The 23,598-nt window shown below is 32.0% G+C and overlaps 1 long non-coding RNA gene across 1 annotated transcript; it reads right to left on the bottom strand.

Moving 5' to 3' along the window:
- Positions 1 to 9,411: 9,411 nt before the first annotated feature.
- On the bottom strand, positions 9,412 to 17,818 carry LOC143251511 (uncharacterized). The gene is made up of 3 exons (XR_013028611.1): positions 17,729 to 17,818; positions 11,803 to 11,950; positions 9,412 to 9,825 (listed from the first exon to the last, which is right to left on the bottom strand). It is a non-coding gene; the product is annotated as an uncharacterized LOC143251511 (long non-coding RNA).
- Between the last annotated feature and the right edge of the window lie 5,780 nt (positions 17,819 to 23,598).

Genomic DNA, 23,598 nt, shown 5'->3' with positions numbered 1-23,598 from the left:
ACAGCAAATCGCGAACCATATGCGGCTCGCATATGTGTGTGGTTCGCAGAAATATGTTGGCTGAGCTCTTTCTTGCATCACAATTAATTTAAAAGGTAAATAAAAAAATTCAAGCTTTATAATTTTTTACCGGGTATAAACTGAGGGTCCACTGGTTTAAAACATAAGTTTAATGGTCATGGTGAGTAAATGTATTTAAGAATTTAATCTTAATTTTAATGCTAAATTTGAGTCAGGTATTAAAGAAATTTTGGATTAACAAGGATTACAGAAGAATTGTGCTGGAGAAATCATTTAAAAGAACTACCAGAGATGTGAGAAAAATGATACGATAGATTAGTTTACATATAAATTAAATAAAATTATTCATCCTTAGTTTAAATCGTTTCGTTTAACTTGAGTAAATAAATGTAACGGAAATTACAAATCATTGATTCATTTAATGAATAAAATCATCATAAATATCATTTTACTGTTGTTTTGACAGATACCACTCGAGGAGCTTGGCGAGAAATTCAACATAATTCCTCCTGTTTGTTGTTTTATACGCTTAGAAGATTTGTCACAGATTTGTTTTACTGGCAATTCTGTTATACTGAATTTGAATAACTTACTAAGAATTATGTTATTAATTTATATTTCACTAATAATGTTCCATAATGATATTTGGTATCTTATGATCAGAAATTAATGCTAGTTTCATGATCTGGCATTACTCTACGTAGAGGACTGTTACAAATACAACTATTTGTCTTCTTTGAGTTATGTTGCAGTTTATCCGACAATTGACTTAATAGAATAAACTGTAGAACACTAACCACTGTCCTCATCTTCATTAGACTGCGATAAGGTAAAAGTCGTTGATATCAGCTGTAAGTTAGTTGGTTATGTTAAAAGTATTCTCCAACTTTTCATGTTTATATAATGTGGTGATTCGACACAATCATACCTAAGGCTATAGCTGTGAGTAACGAAACTGCTATGATGTAACTTTCTACTCATTGGTTTTTAATCAAACAAACGACGTACTGAATAATTAGCTTTCTATTCAGATATATTGGTAAACGAATATAAATCAACGCCATAAATTTTATAGTAATGTTTTTCATTTTATTTTTGATACTGATGTACTGTTAAAGTCCGACATCATGACAAATAAAGTTTATGGTGTTTATATCGTTAGTTCATCCAAAACAAAATTACAGAGTTATTACTTTTTCTTCATTACAATCTGAATTATTTTATGTGAAAAATTTAATTTGATTTCTATTTTATCACTTTATTATTACTCATTTATCTATCATATTGAAACTTTCCTTTTGTGTTTAGGTTAGATACAGTTACGTTATGTTATGTGAAACTTATTTTATTACAACTTTTTCCAGTTGGTATATCATGTGTGATTAACAACTCAAGTTCTAATTAAATACGATTTTTATGTACGTGATAGTTTCATTTAACAGCTCTTTAAGATTGCATAAATAGATATGAAATTATTGCAAATGTTGAATATACCAAATTTCCAAGTCATTCAAACGTGCTTCGTAAAGTATGTAATGCTGTTCTTTTAAGGTTAGTTTCATTCACTTTATTGATTTTAATGTCTGTCATATATATAATTTATAATATGTATAATGTATGTTGTATCAAATGGCTTACATAAATAGTATTTGGCAAACTATGTTTGTCGTGTATAAACCGGTCTGAAAAAAGAACGTTTCTTAGAATTGGATATTACATGTATATAGTGTAGTGTTTATACTATTATTATAAACTCTCCTACGTGTTCAAAATGTTTAAGGAACTATATTAAAAATTTAAAGGTTAACAATGTAGCAAGTCAATCCCACTTTTCGTTGGTAAAAGAGTAGCCCAAGAGTTGGCGGTGGGTGGTGGTGACTAGCTGCCTTCCCTCTAGTCTTACACTGCTAAATTAGGGACGGCTAGCACAGATAGCCCTCGAGTAGCTTTGTGCGAAATTCCAAAACAAACAAACAAAAAAAGAATTATTAGCTTAATATCTTTGTTTGGAAATAACAAAGATCTAATGAGATATTTTCGATATTACGGTTAATAATAAGTAGAAATCTTATTCTCAATAAGCTGTATTAATCGCTGGATTAATTAGCAAATTCTAATCCACATTCGTTGATTAGATCAGAATTAAGTGAATATAATAAAATTGTTTGACTTTCAACAGTTTCAATGAATCTTATTAGCTGGACAATAAAATGGCATACTGATTTTCTGTATTGAAGTAATAATGTAGCTATGCAGAAAGTCTGGAATTGTTAACGCAAAGTAAAGCCAAAATGATCGTTCTTTGGCATTGTTTTTTCGTTATGTGCCTGTCCACAAATAATATCTGAGTTTAAGATCATGATAAAATCACATCTAATAATGATTTCTGACTGTGGATGGCAGTAAAGCATAAGTAGTGAATTTTAATTAATCTTACAGCCACTGATAAGATTTGTTAAAATAAAAATAGGTTCGTGGATGTCACAGAATCTAATTAAACACTGTTGATGTCACGTGAATGTGTGACCGAATAATATCACTGCATATGGAGTTTCAAATACTGTTTCAAAGTGTTTTTGCAATATTACATAGGCCTGATAATTTAAATGAGATACAAACTATTTTGGTTTTTGAAATTGTTTAAAAAAACAGGAAGAAAACAAATTCTGACTTAGATCCAATTATTATTTTGTTTATCACGATGAACATTTTTATTATTATTTTTTGAAGAGAAATATAAATAAACTAAAGAAAAGAGAAGAACACTGATGAGAAACGAATATGAATTCTCTTTCATCTTGATATGTTTATGTGAGATATTCGTTTTTTATTCTTAAAACTACGTGTTGGGTCAATCTTTTGTTTATCCACCTGGTGTCAAGAAGACAATGTGTGGCCATTGTTTCTTAATCCAATGTTCAATAAGTACGTTCCTCTCCCAGTCACACAAAAACATGAATTCAGGTTCATTTTTTGTTACGCTTTGTCAGCTGAAACTTTCATGCTTTGTTGTTTGATTATTTCAAAAAATATGAAACGCTGTATAACTTGATTGTCAAACTTATAACATACAAAAAAACTTTTAAGTATGCATAAAGTAGCTTGTGATGTTCTTTGTAATTGACCTTATAAAGAAGAATTTCAAGATTTTCGTATGAACCAAATGAGCAATAGAAACAGATACATATATATTACTGTTGTGTAGAATACCTTTCAGACTTCTTTTGGAGGAATCAATGAACAATCGCCACTTATTCTGCTCATTTACTGCAGCACCTGGTGTTGGTATTAATTGTGCAATATTAGAGCAATAAACCATTGAAACTTCATGCAAAAATAAAGTATTAACTGTTTCTCATTATTTCTGTACCAGTAATGTGATGTCCCTAGAGAAAACAAGCTCTTAGTCTAAAACTTATAACCCATAATCCCTGGACAATCTTTTAAAAGGCTCAAATATATCACTAATCAATATATTTATCTTTTGTGCAAGGCTCGACGTGGCCAAGCGTGTTAAGGCGTGCGACTCGTAATCTGAGGGTCGCGGGTTCGCATTCTCGTCGCGACAAACATGCTCGCCCTTTCAGTCGTTAGGGCGTTATAATGTGACGGTCAGTCTCAATATTCGTTGGTAAAAAAAATAGCCCAAGAGTTGGCGTTGGATGGTGATGACTAGCTGCCTTCCTTCTCGTCTTACACTGCTAAATTAGAGACGGCAAGCACAGATAGCCCTTGAGTAGCTTTGTGCGAAATTAAAAAAAACAAAACAATCATTTTTGTGAAAACCTGTGGTTCTACAGATGTTTCAGATTAAAACCACTCACTTTTATCATTTCAATTGACCATATCTCAGTAAAAAGATTCACTTACGTGTAAGTACATATGACACTTATGTAGAAATATGGAAGTGATAGAGAAAAATGGTTATCATTTCTGGATTCAACGAACAGGAATTACTGTATGACATTTGAAAACTTTAAGAGAAAAATTCATCACAGGTCTCTGCTATTCATTAATAGTAAAGAAGGGAAACTTATTATGCCTATGTAATAATAAATTATGTGAAAAAATACAGCATGAAGTGATTTTGTTTTCTCGGGATAGGACACAATACATGTTTACAGTTCATTATACTTTGTTGTTTATCAGCCTATTATTAGTCAGTTATAAACTGAAACAACAAACTAGTTTATTTGAAGTTTAATTATCACATAACTTCATGGTGTCGCTTTTAGTTGTGCATTTATAACGATTTTTCAATATTATAAACAGGGTTCTCATACGGCGATAAAAACTTATACATTTTGTTTCAGAAAGTTTATTTTAAATAATAATTTAATCCACATGTCTGAAAGTGAATTTCATTATAACAAGAGAACAATACAAAAATTAGTTTATTCCTTCCATACTATATCACAAATAACAACCTATTATATGTAAATTTTATTATCTCTTGGGTATGCCTGTGGTGGCTTATACTTGGATTAGATTAATTTAACATTCACATTAATTTAGAAAAAAAACACATATGTAAAAGAGAAGACCAATATAAAATATAACAAGAAAGATAGAAAAGTTAGCCCTAACGAATATTAAACACATTGACACTTGTAATATTCTAATTGTTTGTGTTTGTACGTTTCGGTAAGACATTGCCATCCTTTAAAAAGATAAAATAATCACTCCTCAGGTGTAGGAGGTGCAAACGGATATTTTTCCTTTATAAACTTTTCAGAAAGTAAATCAGACATCAACGTCACAGATTAAATATTTAATTTTTCTTTTAATGAAGAGAAAATAAATATGTAATACCACCATAAGATTTTAGGATCTAGAGGTACCAGCAGAACCAATTTTAATTAGGCCTAGTAAAATCGTTAGGCTAAAATATTCAAAGATTCAGTTAGTATCTTTCTTTTGCTTAAAATAGCATAAAATGCATTCTTTAAACGTTAAATGGTGAAAAATATGGTAATATGAAATCATTTCCTTATTACCCATGATTGGCAGTAAAAGAGCAACCGTTTTATGCATCGATACAATCATTCCTTAAGTCTGACTTCAGAGTTCATTTCTCCACGATCCACCTTCCTCAAGGTACAGTGGTAAGAATGCAAATTGTATAGTTTCAATTATCTTACAATGTCATCGGTTCCTTAGATTAGTCGAATACCACATTCTGCTATTTCACGAAAAGTCATATTTTGTCATCATTAGAATGTTTTCGTTTAATGTAATCGGGTTTTCTGTGTACTTTAATGTTATGGTCAAATAAGACCGAAGACATTGAATATTTGAAAAAGAAACGCTCTAGAAGAAATATTACAACATGGTGAAATGTTTGATATTGAGATTTATTAATTGTAATGACAATTGTGAAAAATTTAAGGGTAAATGACAAGGCAATAAAAACGTAACATTTTTTGAAGAATATTAATAAAAGCTTTTTTAATATAAATATTAAAAGTAAATAATCTAAAATTTAAAAATAACAAATATTTATATATTATACTACCATCTGTTCGTGCACAAAAATATTTTTCTTATATCAGTCCATGTATAATGCATATAAATCTCTTCTCTGTTTATAGGTTTCACAGATGGTAATTATCTTGGTAATTTTATTTCAATTTCATCTGACACTTTTTCTAATTTACTTGTACGTATAAACCATGAACTCAATTTTCTGTCTGCAGCTATGTACAATACTTGTACTAACTCAGATAACTCAGTCTCATAATTTCCAACTGAAATTATAATTGTTGGTAGTTATTCTGAATTGTAGAATTGAAAAATAACATTATAGTTCCTAATTTTTGATGCTCAGAAGGTCTTATTTTTGAAGGTATCAAAGCGGTAGTAATGTTTACTAGAGCTTGAGACACGTTTTAAATTTCCTTCTCATGCAGTTCAAGTGTTTGGTAAAATGAATTCGTTATAATCGCCTGTTAAATTAACAATTTCTATAGATAATTGTTTTTGATGTTCTATTTTCTTGTTTATTTCACATAAATCGTCTGTTGTTGCTTCTCTAAATAAAAATTTCAAAACATTTCCACCAGCGTCTATTAAGCCAAGTTTTTGTGGAGTCCGATTGTAATTCGAAAAGCTATCTTTAATATTCTTTATATCTAATAACAAATCTTCTATCTCAAGAAGATATCATCTGACTTAGTTGTTATAATTTTTTACTAATCCTTCTTGTAAGATCCTTACCAGAAATAAGATAGCTGTTCCTTGATTTGTCGCATGAAATGTTGTCATATTTTCCGAACCACTGTCATCAAAACTAAAACGACTACTTACGTAAAAAGATTTATCGAACGATAAGAGTTATTCTCGTAATCAAACTATTAATCGAACGTACTGTGGAAACGGTTTATTTTCAAGAATTATCCACTGATCTCCGTTCAATAATCACTTACCGTTTTTACCGTTCAATACTCACTTTCTGTGCCGCAATGTTTCCTGTTACACATAGGATAATGAATATATAAAAACTGCAGATATCTCTACTACTAAAATGTATAAAGACAAGTGTCAATAATCACACAGAGATATGTATATAACATATACGACAACGTTTATACACATCCTATATTGTCTACTTAATTCAAATTTCAGTTTCCATATGGCTTAACATATTGTTAAAAGGTTCTAGCACACCACGTGTTTCTTCACTGGAGCTAAGACTAACTTTATTAATGTCATTCGAATCTTTCTACTAATACGATGGGAGGTGGATTAAAAGCAGTTGTTTCAGTGTTTATGGCAATTAACAACTGACAAATTTCTTTTATTAACTTGAAAAGAAAGTTACTTACTCTATCCGACAGTAATTACTAGGATATATCGTATCATGTTATGTAGAAATGTTTCAGCAAACGTACCCGCCTTTTCATCAGACACACAAGTTATTTATTAACAAATCTTTATTTTGTTTACTAATCACATGATTTTAATCCTAAATTACTTCTAATTCATCCTCATTTTCGCTGTTAATTTCTCTGATTTTGTTAATAGACTATTCTCTTCGGTTTCTTCAGTTTCAGTGCCTGTTACTCTTGTTTTATTGGAGAATTCACATTACAAAGCTTTCTACTTACTTTAAAATCATTGTCTTCGAGTAATAATGACCAACATGGCTAACATAGAGGAAGAGTTCATTGATGTCTTAGATATTTTATTTCTTTTATCAATAACTGACATTTGATTGGTTTATTAATTGATGTTTCTTCTCGTAATCTATCAAATACACGTTTTAATATTTCTAATATTTCTTCTACAGTCGCAGCGAACGCTATAACATCATGTAAGTAACAGAAACATTCTGAATGTTGTAGATGTAATAATACAATATACATTAATATCTCGAAAGTTGAAGAAGTAATACACAACAAAAAGACATTTTGTTGAACTGATATTTACCTTAAGGTGACACAAAAGCAGTTCTATCTTTATCTTTATCTTTTATTTCTACCTGCCATCCACCTTGATATGAATAGATGAAAAGTAATTACTGTAATTCAAGCTTTCTAAAGTTTCCTGTATATTACGTGAGTGTCTTCAACTGTTACAACAATCACCTTTTTTTAAATTCTACCCAAAACCTTAATTTTCTGTCCTTCTGAGGAACAAATACAACCGTGCACGCATGCGGATTCATACCGTCCTCAATTACTCCTTGTTCAAGCACATCTTTTGCACACTGTTTTTACACAAACTTGTGTTTTTCTGGCACTCTGTGAGGTCTGTGTGCTATAAGTTTATTGTTGTTTAACACTATTATGGGAATAACAATTTTTTGTACAACCAGGGTCAATACTCCTAGAAATATATCTTTATATTTTTCTAGTAATGTTATTACGCTTTGTTTATGTTTTCTTTCATATTTTCTAAGAAATGAATCTCAATTTATTTTATTCTGTTGTGTCTGATGTTTACTATTCCTCACATGATGCTGTACTACTGCAGCTAATGTTTCTACATTAGTGAGCTTGACTGCTACTACGTGGTTAGGATGTTCTACTTTTTCTTTCACATGTTCTTTCATATAAACATTCACCAGTTTATTACAACAATATTGCTATATTAATTAATACCAATGCTTGTATCTGTAATCTATAAATAAAGTGCGTAGGAGTTGAACATTGATTGTTCGAAAAGAAGTCTGAAAGGTGATCTATACAATTATAACATATGTATCTGTTGCTACAGCTTATTCGGTACTTTTGAAAATTTTGTAGAGTTGACTATCATGTTATACAAAGTTTTAATGTTTTTGTGTGAACGAGCTGGCAAAGCACATAATCAACACTTGATTAAGAAACAATGGCCTTAGAGAGTCAGCCTGTTACAAAGTTGATATATAAAAGACAAACTGCAATATGTGTTTTAAAAAGAAAACACGAATATTTCAACAAAACATCTAGATGAATCATAATATATATTCACTTGTTATCAATGTTATTCTATTTTCTTCAGTTTGTTTATATTTTTTCTTCAGGAACATAATAATAAAAAATGTCATTATGATGAGAAAAATAATAAATAAATATAACTTTGTTTGTTTTCTCCCTAATTTGTAAACAATTTCTACACGATAGAATAAAAAGAATATCAGTTTCGATATCTACGTATGTGAATTATAGAAAGTTTGTTTTTAAAACTAAAATAACTTGTATGTACTTTAAATTATCAGATCTATGTGATATTGGAAAACATCTTAGGAACAGTATTCAAAACCACATATGCAGTGACATTATTGGGACACACATATGTGACATCAACAGATCAGTTTTAATACTTAGTTAGCTAATCCTCAAAATACGTTTATTGTTTCTTTTGGAATTTTGCACAAAGATACTCGAGTGCTATCTGTGCTAGCCGTCCCTAATTTAGCAGTGTAAGACTAGAGGGAAGGGAGCTAGTCATATCCATCCACCGCCAACTCTTGGGCTACTCTTTTACCAACGAAAAGTGGGATTGACCGTCACATTATAACGCCCTCACGGCTGGGAGGGCGAGCATGTTTGGCGCGACTCGGGCGCGAATCCGCGACACTCAGATTACGAAGCGCACGCCTTAACGCGCTAGGCCATGCCAGGCCCCCAAAATACGTTTATAAGATATGATGAACGATTGGCGACTGTACAAGCTTTATTTCATAATACAATTTTTTACTAGATACTAGGACATCTAACGATCTATTTTCATTTTAACAAATGAAAGCAGTGGCTGTCAGGCTAATAAAAGTTCCCTATTGATACTTTACTACCATCTGCAGTCAGAAATGATTATTTATCATAATCTTAAATTAAAATATTTTTAGTCAACATACATAAAATAAATCTTTTTTCTTTCTTTTTATACTGTCTGAGTCACACTAGATGGCACTATATTCCAGAAAATTGTTATAGGAAACTTCCATTTATCAAATGAAATCACGAGTTCAAAACATTAAAAAAATTAAACTTAAATTTATAGATTTCTACATTTTTTTGGCAATTACAGTCCCAACATATAATATTTTATTGACCTATTTTCGTCGTTTTCTTTTCAATAAGTAACTGAAACAGCTTTACTTTACTTTAACACTTCCATATTTCCTGCATGGTGACAGTCTTACTGTGATGCAGGAAAACAGTTTCATATTTTATTGTTCTATTTAATAAGATTTATCAAAACTGTTAAGAGTTGCAGGGGTCCCCTGCTAGTACAGCAGTACGTCTGAGGATATACAACGTTAAAATCAGGTGTTCGATTCCCTTTGGTGAACTCAGCAGATATCCCGATGTGGCTTTGCTGTAAGAAAGGACACGCACCCTCAGTTAGAGGGACAAAAGTTTAGTTCTTATATGCTAGTTCAGTTTATTATGAAGCAAAACTTAATTAAATACGAATAATTTAGGTAAATGAAAGATATTTCTGAAAAAAGGCCCAGTCGAAAAATTCATTTTATTCTTTTACGTTCAACATTTAGGAGGAATGAAGGGGTGGATGGTTCCTCCAAGAAAAGATTTAGCAGCTGTGGAGGCTGATGAAGATACGATATGGCTCTTAGATTTTTTCATAGATTACTAGAGCATCATAATCTAATCTCGAGGAACATACAAATTGAAATTCAAAAATTCATATTTCATCTTTGTTTTCGTGTTATGTTTTAGCTGCCACTTGGGTAGAGCGCTCGACTCCTAATTTGAGGGTCGAGTATTCGAATCCTTGTTACAAGAAGTATGCTCGCTTTTTCAGCTTGGTGGACGTTATAATGTCACGATCAATCTTAATATTTGTTGTTAAAGGAGTAGCCTAGGACTTAGGGTGTGTGGTGATCACAAGCTACCTTCCTTCTGGTCTTATGCTGCTTATTTAGGGATAGCTAACGCAGAAAATTCTCGTGTAGCTTTGCGCGAAATTCCCAAACAAACTAAACTAAACTTAGCTTTTTTTATATATGTTTAATAGGCTCTTGTGCATTCAGTTCTACGTAACAATGTTAGTTATTTTAATAACAAAGGTGTATGTTGTATCATACGTCATATTTAATGTAACCGCTGAAATAATTTGTCCTTTTGAAAGTTTCGATACTTATGTTATAAATTCATTACATACGACATTTACTTATGTTGATATATCTCAGGATTGTTTGATGTTAAACACAAAGCTACGCAAAGGGCTGTCTGTGCTTTGCTCACTACGTGTTTCAAAAGCCGGTTTCCAGCTTTGTAAGTCCGCAGATATGTCTCTGTGTCACTAGGCGTCGATGTATTTCAGGAAACAAAATAACTCATTGAAAAGCCCACATTAATTATGTTGGTGTTGAAGGGAAACCTACCAGGCAGTAGATTGGGGTCTACAAAATATTAAACCGAGGTACTTTTACAATTATTATTAAATTTAAAAACGTTAAAAAGGAGAAGACGAAACATATCCACTTTAACGAAATATCTATTTTTTTCGTATTTTTAGGACTAAACAAACTTAGATCTCCTTCTTAAGTTATTAATAACAAGCAATTTTACAGCTTTAGTACCAACTTATAACTAGCCTAGCATGGCCAGATAGGTTAAGGCGTTCGATTCATAATTTGAGGGTTGCGGGTTCGAATCCCAGTCGCATCGAAAATGCTCGTCCTTTCAGCCGTGGGGGCATTATAATGTGACGGTCAATCCCACTATTCGTCGGTAAAAGAGTAGCCCAAGAGTTGGCGGTGGGTGGTGATGAATAGTTGCCTTCTTACTTTGCTAAATTATGGGCGGATAACACATATAGCCCTCGTGTAGCTTTGCGCAAAATTAAAAAACAAACCAACTTATAACTATTCGTTATTTAATAAATTTCTTTAATCAGTTCATGGCATACAATGTTTTACCTTTTATTAATGGATTGTATTCATGTGTAGATTAAGATAAAGCTTGCTTTGAACCTCTACATTATTATTTTTTGGAATATTTTCGTTAGTTTTTATTAACGGCGAAACCGTAGGTAAAACAAAAATATCTTCATAAAGTTGTTCTTTCGTTTCATTATTGTATGTTATCTTTCAAGTTCCTAAAACAAAGATTTTCGTAATTCCTCTTAGGTACGGAAAAACAGGATTAGGCGCACCTTGGTCCTGAGACAAGACTTTAAGAAGGTTCCTGTTTCCGAGATCAGACGATTAAAATAACTAAGGTTGTTGAAAGAAAATTCTTTACTATTAACTTTGTTCTACAGCACTCGTCTGAAGAACGAGATATTCAACTTTATATTCACTGACGAGAGACAAAAATTAAAACTTACCACAAAAGAAAACTTGTTGCACTAAGTCGATAGCTTTCGCTTTACTTTGTCCTCCGCTGGTATAGCGGTAAGTCTACGGACTTACAACGCTAAAATCGCTGGTTCGATTCCACTCGGTGGACTCAGCAGATAGCCCGATGTGGCTTTGCTATAAGAAAAACAAACACACATTATCTGTTATAGTTATAAAATATAATTGGGGATTAGGGGTAGGATGGTTAGTTCTTCTGAGAAAAGGCCTAATATGCTATACTTTGTATGTTTTTTGATAAAAGTCGTTTTTGTATTATCATAAGAAGATATATCTCAAAAAAATTCAAACTCAACTTTTACAACGAAGTGTATGAATTCTAAGTGTGATTTATGTTCTGACGTCAAGTATTAAGAATGACAGATTTAGTTTTTCGGACATTGCAATAAGTTTATTAGGATATGCAGATACTATTACTAAATCAACAGGCCAGTCTAATAAATTGTGGCAGAGATGTTTTGAAATGAACCATATGAGAGTATCGTATAATGAATGATATAACTTTAAAGTAACACCTAAAACTTTGTGTGTTAGGCTTAACTAAGCCTGTTAAATTTGACTGAGCCTTCACATTTCACAAAATTAAAAGTCAAGGTTTTACACAGTGGCAATATGTTGTTTTGAACGAAATCGAAACTGAAGTCAAGTTGTTTACATGGATATCAGTTGTCATACTGAGACTTCTACTCAGAACTTCCTAGTACACTCTAGGCCATTGAAATTCTTCTAAACGTCTAAAAGTATTCGACCCTTAAACGCAAACAAGATGCTGAAAACTCCATGTCTCAAGCTACATCAATAAAGAATGTTTTTAAATGTATCTAAAACTGCTTTTCTCGTGTCTTCAAACAGAAATGAGATCCTAACAAACATGGAAACGCCTTTAAGCAATGTTTCAGACTCATTTGTACACGATTCTTTTGAATATGATATGCATCTTGAAGAGTATATGTTTTGGAACTAATTGAGAAATACTTTTATAACTTACATCACAAATGACGTCAAAATACGAGAAAAAATAGCATCGAATTATCTCAAAGATAAGTCATTTTTATTAACAAGTGTGTTTTTTTTCTTGGTTTCTAGCAACACTTAAACATAAGCATCAAGTGAATTGCTATATAAAGAGAGAAACAACGAAGTTTAAAACAACTTAAAATCGTCAACTGGTAATCTAAATCGTTAAAATCATGTTTATCAAAATTGAACAAACTCAAGACAATTTTAACTGGTTTATAAATCGATTTGAGTATTTCAATATTTTTTTTCTGAGAAACAAACAGAATGCACAAATAAAAATGTTAAAAACAAGAAAAAAAATCATAATTTATACATTGTTAACCATATAACCCTAATGTCTTGAGTGTTCAGATTAGATTTTAACATGAAACATTTGTACATAATAATTCTGGTCTCATTGAGGCAAAATAATATAATAGTTAAATATTATATGAAGGTTAAACATAGATTATTTTAAGCGTTTGGATATATATGTCTATGGTTTATTTTTGTTACCCGTTCTAAAGATTGTACTGAAGGATGTTTTTTATCACTGGGAGATTATTCTGGGGTCAAAGAGATTGTTCTAATTGATTTTATTATTGTAGAAGTTAAATATTGATTTCCTTTTGCTTGCTTAAACATAAGATAAGTGAATAAAACTGACAGAAAAAGATTATTTGACACGTCTAAGTGAACACTTTCTGGTATCAGTAGAAGTGTCAATTTATTATTTATTATCCTCTGTCTAATTCCAGTGGCACACTGGTATGTCTGCAGACTTACACCACTAAAAACCAATTTCAATATCTGTAATTTTCAGAGCACAAATAGCCTGATGTGTATCTTCCTGCTTAATTCCAAACAACAAATTATTATTGAGAAAACGAAACATTTCTTTTTTTCTCTACTTACCCTGAAAACGAAAATAATATGGAAATAAGGAAAATAAATTACTCCCATGTAAATGTTATTTTATAAACACTGAAGCATTCATTTTTGTCCATGTGACTAATGTAGTTGGATCAACCTTAAAAAGGCACTTGCAGTAAGAGGTATTAAAATGTATACGTTGGAAAGCTGACAAGAAAAGGCGGATAATGTACACTGGAGTGAAATAACAGTGATGACATGATTAAATTTTCGTTTGTTTATTTTTCGAAACTTTCTGAAAATAATGTTTTTTTTTAATTAATTTTTCAGAGTAAAGAATTTGCTTAATGACCGAGTTCATTATCTAAAGGGTTGAAAATCTATTTAAAAATATTTGTACGTATCAATTAGTTGGACACTTGCCCATTGGAGACTCATTTTTTTCTTTTTTCTTCTTCTGTGAAATGTGATAGCTACGTCATGACTATTTGTTCAAACTGAGCAACGAAAGAAAACAAGTTCAGACGAACTAAAATAACTGATTGAGAAACTGGAATATGTACATAAGTGATTAAACAAATACTGTTAGTAACATTAGATAAATGAAAATATTTTCTCATTGCTTCTGAACAATAGACACAAAGATATGCAATTTAGTTTACCAATTTTTTAAAGAAATATTATGGAACAAATTATCTTTATTTCTGCACCCCGTAAGTACAGCGGTATGTCTCCGGATTTACAACGCTAAAATCAGCGGTTCCATTCTCCTCGGTGGGCTGAGCAGATAGCCCTTTGTGGCTTTGCCATACGAAAAACAAACAAACTATCTTTATTTCTTTATGAAGCTGTAATAAGCTTATGCTGCTTTTGTTTGCTGTTCTATATAAAGTTTTTACATAATATCTACCTTTTTTCCACTTACTGTGGGTTTCGATGTCTGAATTTTAACGTTATTAGCTATCAGATTTAAGCAAAAAGTCGATGTGGTATTAATCATCATAACATTAATATAAACAATGAATAACAAAAAATATTTATTTCCCTCCAAGTAAAACAAACCGACGTAAGTTATTACTTTTACGCTTGTTTTGGTTTTTCTAATGTTTAATTCTTTATTTATTATTATAAACAAACAATATAATAAAAATGTAGCAATTATAAGCAAACAACAGCAAACAAATCTATTTGTTATAAACAAACAATATAATACAAATGTACCAGTGATAAGAAAACAACAAAAAGCAAATCTCCTTGTTATAATAACTGATATAAAACAAATATACTGAGTATAAACAAACAATATAAAACAAATCTATTCATCATAAACAAACAATATAAAATAAACCTACTTATCAAAAAGAATTAATATAAAACAAATCTACTTATCATAAATAAACAATATAAAGGAAATCTACTTATCATAAACAAATAATATAAAACAAATATATTTATCATGAACAAAGAATATAAAACAAATCTACTTATCACAGATAAATAATTATATAACAAATCTATTTATCACAAACAAACAATATAAAACAAATCTGCTGACCATAAACAAACAACATAAAACAAACCAACTTAATGATCTTTATTTCAAAGGTATTAAAACAATGTTTGGTGACTTTTGAACACAAGCACAAACAATGGGTGATCTGCATTCTGTACACAGAGTGGAACAAGGCTCCGAATTTTAGCATTTTAAATTGAAATTTACTTCTAACAAACATGCAACAAAAGAAGAAAATGATAATGATCCACGATTATGATGATTATAAAATTAAAAGAAAAGAGTTAATTGATGAAATATACACAAAACAGGAAAAAATAGTTCAAGACAAGCTCAATAACAAAATTATCAGAGCGACTAAAGGCTCTCAAAGTCTCAAAATATGAATCATAATTCATGTTATAGATGAAAGAAAATGTAACACGATATAGGTGAAAAACGTCTGTGACAGTTAAAATTCCCTTTTTGTTTATCGACTCGTAATCTGAGAATCGCGGTTTCAAGTCCGCGTTAAACCAAAATGCTCGTCCTTTCAGCCGTGGGGGCGTTATTATGTGACGGTCAATCCCATTATTCGTTGGTAAAAGAGTAGCCCAAGAGTTGGCGATAGGCGGTGATGACTATCTTCCTCTGTCAATCTTACACTGCTAAAGTAGGAACGGCGAGCGCAGATAGCCCTCGAGTAGCTTTGCGCGAAAATTCAAACCAAACCAAACCAACCCTTGTTATATGATACTCACGGTACTAGATAATTTTGTATGCCTCACATTCACAAGTTTTTTTACCTTTATAATAAAACTCTCTTCAACTTGTATTGCTCAGACAGTTTTGTTCGTCTGAAGTTGGTATGAAGGTATGTTTCAATTAAAAACTATTACTAAAAGAATGTAAAAAATTACGTTACTTTTTACATATAACCTACTTATTGTGACCTGTGATTGATGTGAAAGACGCTTAACGCAGCTTAATTAAAGTTAAAGTTGTCAAGTTCATAAGACATGTATATAATAAAACTTTTGAGGAATTATTCAGCTGTATTTATATCAACATATCTATGTTAGTGTAATGTGTAAAGTTTGGTTTGATTTGAATTTCGCGCAAAGCTACACAAGTACTATCTGTGCTAGCCGTCTCTAATTTAGCAGTATAAGACTAGAGGGAAGGCAGCTAGTCATCACTACTCTCTGTCAACTCTTGGGCTGCTCTTATACCAACGCATAGTGGGATTGACCGTCACGTTATAACGACCCTAGTTTCGAAAGAGAGAGTAAGTTTGGTGTGACGGGATTCAAACCCTCGACTCTGAGATTACGAGTCGAGCGCCCTAACCACTTGGCCATGCCAGGCTGATCTAATTTTATTTAAATTATTAAAAAGCAAGACAACATGAAGTACAAACAATAAATATTTTATTAAACACGTAGATATGGCGTGATCTGATGGAAAAGTAGCGTTCGACTACTACATAATGTGCTTGTCTCGAATCCCAAACACGACTTTCGAACATGTTCACCTTTTCAGAACATGGGAGCGTCATAACATCATGGTCAATTTCGCTATTGTTTCGTAAAAGAATAGCCCAAGTGTTGGTGATGGGTGGTGTTGACCATCTGCCTACCCTCGGTCTATTACTGCTAAATAAGGAGAGCTAGCGTTGTAGCCCTCAACTAGCAAAGCGCAAAATTCAAAACAAACCAACAGGCTTTGGATGTTTGTCCACAAACACAAATTGAAGACACCTGTTACAATTCATCGAGGATAATAACATGGCAATGTTAAATGACAAAATACCTACTTATAATTCGTATGATACAAATACAAGTTATATCTTAGATATCTGCCTCACCTCCTTTAATATCAGACAAAAGTTATTAAATTTTAATGTGGGAAAAGATGTAGACAGTGATCATCTACCTGTTAGGTGTGCTTCCCATAAAGATAAAACCTTTAAACAAGACAGATTCGAGTATAGAAAAGCCAATTGGCTAGAATATCAAAGAGAATTAGAGACATATTTCCAGATAACATTAAATATACAATCTATTAGAAATCAGAAATCGACAGCTATAGTCAAATAATTACGGTGTGCCAACAAAAAGGCAGAAACGTATACTATACCAAACCAACAACATAAAACAATTAATAACGCATAGAAACCAAACAAAGAACAAATAACTTTGATAAAACAACGAATACAATTAAGAAAACAGTTCATGGTAAAAAAAATATGGAAATAAAAAAACTCAAATAAACAGTATCACAAATAAAATCAGAACTGAAATTAAATTGTTAAAATAAGAAAAATGGGATAACTTCTGCTCTCAACTAAATAAAAAAACCGAACATAGGATGTTTCGGTCTCACAACCTTGAACATAATAACACCTTAGCGCACATTAACAAAGTTCAAACAACTACAAAACACTTCTAAACCATAATGACCCAGACTGAAAAAATATTTTTATAATACAGTAAACAATCATGTAACAAATAACACAGAGATATACGAACCATATTTCCCAGTAAATATTAACAGCAATAACACCATTAACACAGATGACTATAGCAATCTATTGCTCATCACAAAAGTCACCATCATAGAACTCAAACAAGGATTTAAGAACTCAAAAAACAAATCCCCAGAAAATGACAGCATACAAGCAATTCTCATCAAAATGGCACTCGGAAATTTTTGGATCATCTGATAGCAATCTTTAATTTATCACTTCACTCTGGCTACATCCCAGTTTCTTGGTAGCAAGCTAATATATTAATGTTCCATAACGAAGGTAAGCCAGTCAATAAACCACAGAGTTATCGACAAATCAACCTAACCAGCTGTGTAGGCAAAATTCTTGAACGAATAATCAGTAACAGTCTCGACATTTTTGAAAGAAACATCAAAATTACTTGAGGAACAAAACGGATTCAGAAAATTTAGACATACGACAGATCATTTAGTTAGATTAACTGAAACAATAATGAATAGCTTTGATAAAGAAGAATGCACTGTCGCTTGCTTCCTCGACCTCATGAACACATTCATCACTGTATGGCACAATGGTCTCCTGTTCCATATGAGTGAAATGGGACGATCGCGTGGAGTTATTTTCTGGCTCTCTAACTGTTTGAAAAACAGACCATGTAAAGTAAATGTAGATGGAACTTTCTCGGAGTATTTCACACTAGAAGCTGGCGTCCGTGAAGGAGGAGTGGCTCGCCCTATTCTCTTCACCATGTGTGTCAATAATATGCCACTTAAAGATCCAAATCATGGACACTCGCCACAGTTCGCAGATGATGTAGCAATCTGGAAAAGTTCCCAACACCAGCAATAGCAGCCACAAACATACAACCGCAACTAAACAGAATATGCGAGTATTGACAAAAATATAGAATCAAAATAAACACAGCAAAAACACAACTCGCGATATTTCCAAAGTCAACGAAACAATACAAAGCACAACCAGAGATTTACATGAATGGAGCACTTTACCAGACTGCTATATCTCCAAAATTCCTAGGATTAACGCATGATTCTAAATTTACCTGGACAAACCATGTAAATAATATAAAAACTAAAATTACAAAACATGTATATAAGACCTGTAATAGACCATACAGCTCCAGCATGGATTAACGTAAGTGAAGAACAATTGAAAACCAAATTACAGTCATTACTAAATACACTACTTATGACTGCATATGAAGTACCTAAAACCACCTCTTGAAAGTTTATGGATAAATATTCAAACACACAAACAATAGCAGGTAGACTGCTACACAGTACAATGAAATATTTTAATAAATTTTGGAGAAAAATGAACTATTGTGCGAACTCGGCAGATACTGCATATATGATGAAGATGGTCCAAAACACCTCATCCCGATTAATTTATATATTAGCTCATAAAGGTACAATTACTTATACAAATTAAATAATGAAATAAACTAAAAATATATATTATACGTATGTAATAATTATCAAATGACATGATAAAACAGGCCACCTATGTCCGAGACAAAAGTGAAGGAACTGATAACGCAATATACATGGAAAGGTGCCCGAGTAAATGTGAATTACGCTGGCCCTAATGTAATAATTATTAACATAATAAGCAGTTTTTCACACTAACAACGAATAGAAAGAAGGAAGAGGTCAAGTGTACTTGACCCTTCTGGGTAAACATACATGTATACCCAAATACGAGAGAGAAAGAGATGTTGATAGTGGCGCCATCTAATGTGATTGGTAAAACAGTAAAAATTATTGTTAAGACGAGTCGACTACTCGTTAATAAGTACTAGAACTCGTTAAATAATTATCTCTCAATGAAGTTTTATTTTTAAATACAGGCAAATGGATATCAATACAATACCAGGTAATTGTACTTTTATTATTAACAGCATCACATTGTTATGTCGTTTATTATCGTTGGTATAACGTGTGATTAATAACTAACGTTCTGAATGAGTTTGTTTAGATTCTTGTGATATTTTCAATTAATAGAAGTTAAAAATTGTATAAATAAATCTTAACTGATCCCACTAAAAATTAAATATGCTTAAGTGTTCGTTCACATAATTATTTTCATGTGTTTTATGAGTTACATTCTATTCTCTCTTTACCGTTGATTTAATTAAAAACACTAATTAAAATGCTGAATATTGATATTTTATTTATTGCATTTTATTCGGTTTGTTTTAAATTTCGCCCAAATCTACACGAGGGCTATCTGCACTAGTCGTCCTTAATTTATCAGTGTGAGAGTAGAGGAAAGGCAGCTAGTCATCACCACCCACCGTCAACTGAAAGGGCAAGCATGTTTGATGTGATGGAGGATTCGAACCCGATTACGTGCTGAGTGTCTTAACCACATGGCCATGCTGTTCCTTGCATTTTGTATTCAACGATTTGGTAACTATTATGACAAAGAGAATGTCTTGAAATAATTTATTCAACAAAATATATAATTGTTAGATGCTAAATAAATATACAAAGCATTATTATTGTACTTAATCGAAAATTAACAGAAGAAAAAGATAAGAAAAACACATCGAAACAAAATCATAATCTTGTTATATATTGAAATCAGTTTTCCATCTCTAACGGGGGCCCGGCATGGCCAGGTAGTTAAGGAACTCGACTCGTAATCCGAGGGTCGCCGGTTGAAATCAAATCCAACCAAACATGCTCGTCCTTTCAGCCGTAAGACTGTTATAATTTGCAGTCAATCCCATTATTCGTTGGCAAAAGAGTAGCCCAAGAGTTGGCGGTGGGTGGTGATGAGTAGCTGCCTTACCTCTAGACTTACACTGCAAAACTAGGGACGGCTAGCGCAGATAGCACTCGTGTGGCTTTGCGAGAAAAATTCAAAAACAAGGACAAGAATATTTTTCGAGTCAAAAACAAGTATGTAAGTTAATATCAATTACAGGTACGTTTCGAAATAGGACAGAACACATATGAGTCTGTGTTTTCTTACAGCAAAGCCACAAAGAGCTATCTGCTGAGTCAATCGAGGGGAATCGAAACCCTGATTTTAGCGTTTTAAATCCGGAGACATACCGCTGTACTAGCGGGGGGCAGTAAGGAAGGATATGTAATGCAAGTAAATAAACATTCAGTCAGTTATCACTTTCAAATGATGTGACATGAAGTTTTGTTTGTTTGTTTGTTGGAATTTCGCACAAAGCTACTCGAGGGCTATCTGTGCTAGCCGTTCCTAATTTAGCAGTGTAAGACTAGAGAGAAGGCAGCTAGTCATCACCACCCACCGCTAACTCTTGGGCTACTCTTTTACCAACGAATAGTGGGATTGACCGTAACATTATACATCCCCACGGTTGGGAGGGCGAGCATGTTTAGCGCGACGCGGGCGCGAACCCGCGACCCTCGGATTACGAGTCGCACGCCTTACGCGCTCGGCCATGCCAACCGTGACAAGAAGTAAACGAGACTTATAGTATATTTCTTTTCGTCTCCAGGCAAAAGTAAAATAACCTCTCGGAGGTACAACGGCATGTGTGCGGGCTTACCACACTAGAAACCGGGTTTCGATACCCGTGGTTTTTTAAAAATGTGTACTGAGAGTCGCAGCACGACAACTGTATTAATGATAATGATAAATATTATATGACGATAAAACCTTCAACTTACGAATCAGAAAAAAAGAATTCTCATATAAACTTAGAATTAACCAAAACATGAGAGAAAGTCCGAACAAGGTTTTCTGCGTAATTTATTTTTGAGTCTATAGAAAATACTTAAAAACACACTCACATGAGCTAAGCACTGATAATTTTCAAGAAATTAAATAATTAAAAAGAAAATTAACCCTCCTGCTTTCTAGCAGACATACCAATGGTGGTTTAGTCAGAATCAAACTTTTTTCTGAATTATTATCTTGTCTGTATGGGATAAATTACAATGTGAAATATCCTGATTTCCAGATATACCAGCCTTCACCTTGAACTATGTAACAGGAAAAAGGCAACTAGTCGGTAGTACCTGTTATTGGTGGCCACTTTTGTGACGCACCAACATTTTAAAGTGCTGGGGACTCCAGTGGTTCAACGATATGTCTGCGGACTTACAACGCTAAAAACCGGGCTTCAATACCCGTGGTGGGCAGAACACAAATAGCCCTTTGAGTAGCTTTGTGCTTAATTCAAAACCACATTAAAGTGCCAGGAATGGTTAAAACATCCAATCTTAAAATTGACTTCTAATGGCAAAAAATAAGATATAAAAAGTTCCATATGGTATTAACACACACACGAGCTCACAAATCGATGTTGTAAGATATCCCTTATGTTAAATAATTAGGATAGCAACTGTACAAAAGTTTGTTCAGTGAATCCCCAGTTCATGTATTTGAATATCAAAAATAAAATATAACAGAAGTAGAAGCAAAAAAAAAAAAAAAAGTATTGTCAGTTAATTTTTGGGTCTTTGGATTTTGTATCTTAAATAAAGATAGCTAATAGACCGATAAACTTATCACAGATATTCCGATATTGGTGTATTCGTATTACATAATCAACTGAAAATATTATCTTATTCAACGTTTAGGACGAATTTGTAAAGCGAGAAACAATAAACGGTTTTGAAAAATAAAATAATTTATGCATTAATTCTAAGTAAATAAACTACTCAAAAATCCAGTCTCTATTAAGGTAACCAAAAGACATTGTTTGTGATGGTTGAATCTACCAATCATAAAATGGTCTTTATAACTATAAAATAACTATGAAAAATGCGCAGCTCAAATTAAATTAGCATAATAAAGAGCATCAGATTATCTGGCATTTACTACCAAACTTTGCGCCTCAGTCATGAGCGATATACTTTCAAGATGTTTAACGCACGCTGATAGGCTCAGCAGTCTTCGCCGCACGAATAAACACAAACGACACACAAACACTGCTGGCCAAAATCTTAAGGCCAATGAACGAACATAAGAGAAAAATATGCATTTTGCGTTGTTAGACTCAACCACTTATTTGAGTAGAACTTCGAAAGATGAAAATAAGAAAAGGGATTTTTTTTTAGCATTTAATTGGGAAAATGTGAATAATATGAAATCAGCGTAAATACTAGCTGGTCAAATATAGAGTTTTTCTAATGAATCCATTATCTATCTTATAATTGAAATAATAAAATTATGACAGATAAATAATAGCGCTCTTCCTTGAGGACGAATGATTTAAACAGTTCATTGAATATGGTATATGGCGTAACTCGTAAGTTTTTTACTGAACATGCGTAACTTTTTTTACAAAACCGAATGGTACAAGACCTTTCGAAAAGTATGTTATTTATGAATAAAGTATGTTGTAATAAAGTTAGCACTTTATTTGTGCATAATTAATTTTAGTGATATACAATAAAATATTTTCGAATTTATTCACATTCACAAATTCTGTAAGTTATATGATTTTATAATTATCTGCGCTACTGATCAAAAGCAAACTACCAAAATAAACTAAATTTCACAATTAACGAAGTAATTAATATATTTAATTAAATATTCTGTTATTACTTATAATAGATCGATTGAAAAGTTTGTCATCCTACCTGCGAGCAACACTTTCGATCAACTATGACAAAAAAATCCCATAATAAAATGTACATACAATTAATTATACATATGTATATATATATATATATATACCAGAAATAATATAATAAAATAAATTTGTTATCAATATTCAGCATTTTAATTAGTGTTTTATTTAAATCAACGGTAAAGAGAGAATAGAATGTAACTCATAAAACACATGAAAATAATTATGTGAACGAACACTTAAGCATATTTAATTTTTAGTGGGATCAGTTCAGATTTATTTATACATTTTTAACTTCTATTAATTGAAAA

Source organism: Tachypleus tridentatus, chromosome 6, assembly GCF_004210375.1.
Source record: "Tachypleus tridentatus isolate NWPU-2018 chromosome 6, ASM421037v1, whole genome shotgun sequence".
Classification (NCBI taxonomy): Eukaryota; Metazoa; Arthropoda; class Merostomata; order Xiphosura; family Limulidae; genus Tachypleus; species Tachypleus tridentatus.
This window is presented reverse-complemented; position numbering and strand designations above follow the sequence as displayed.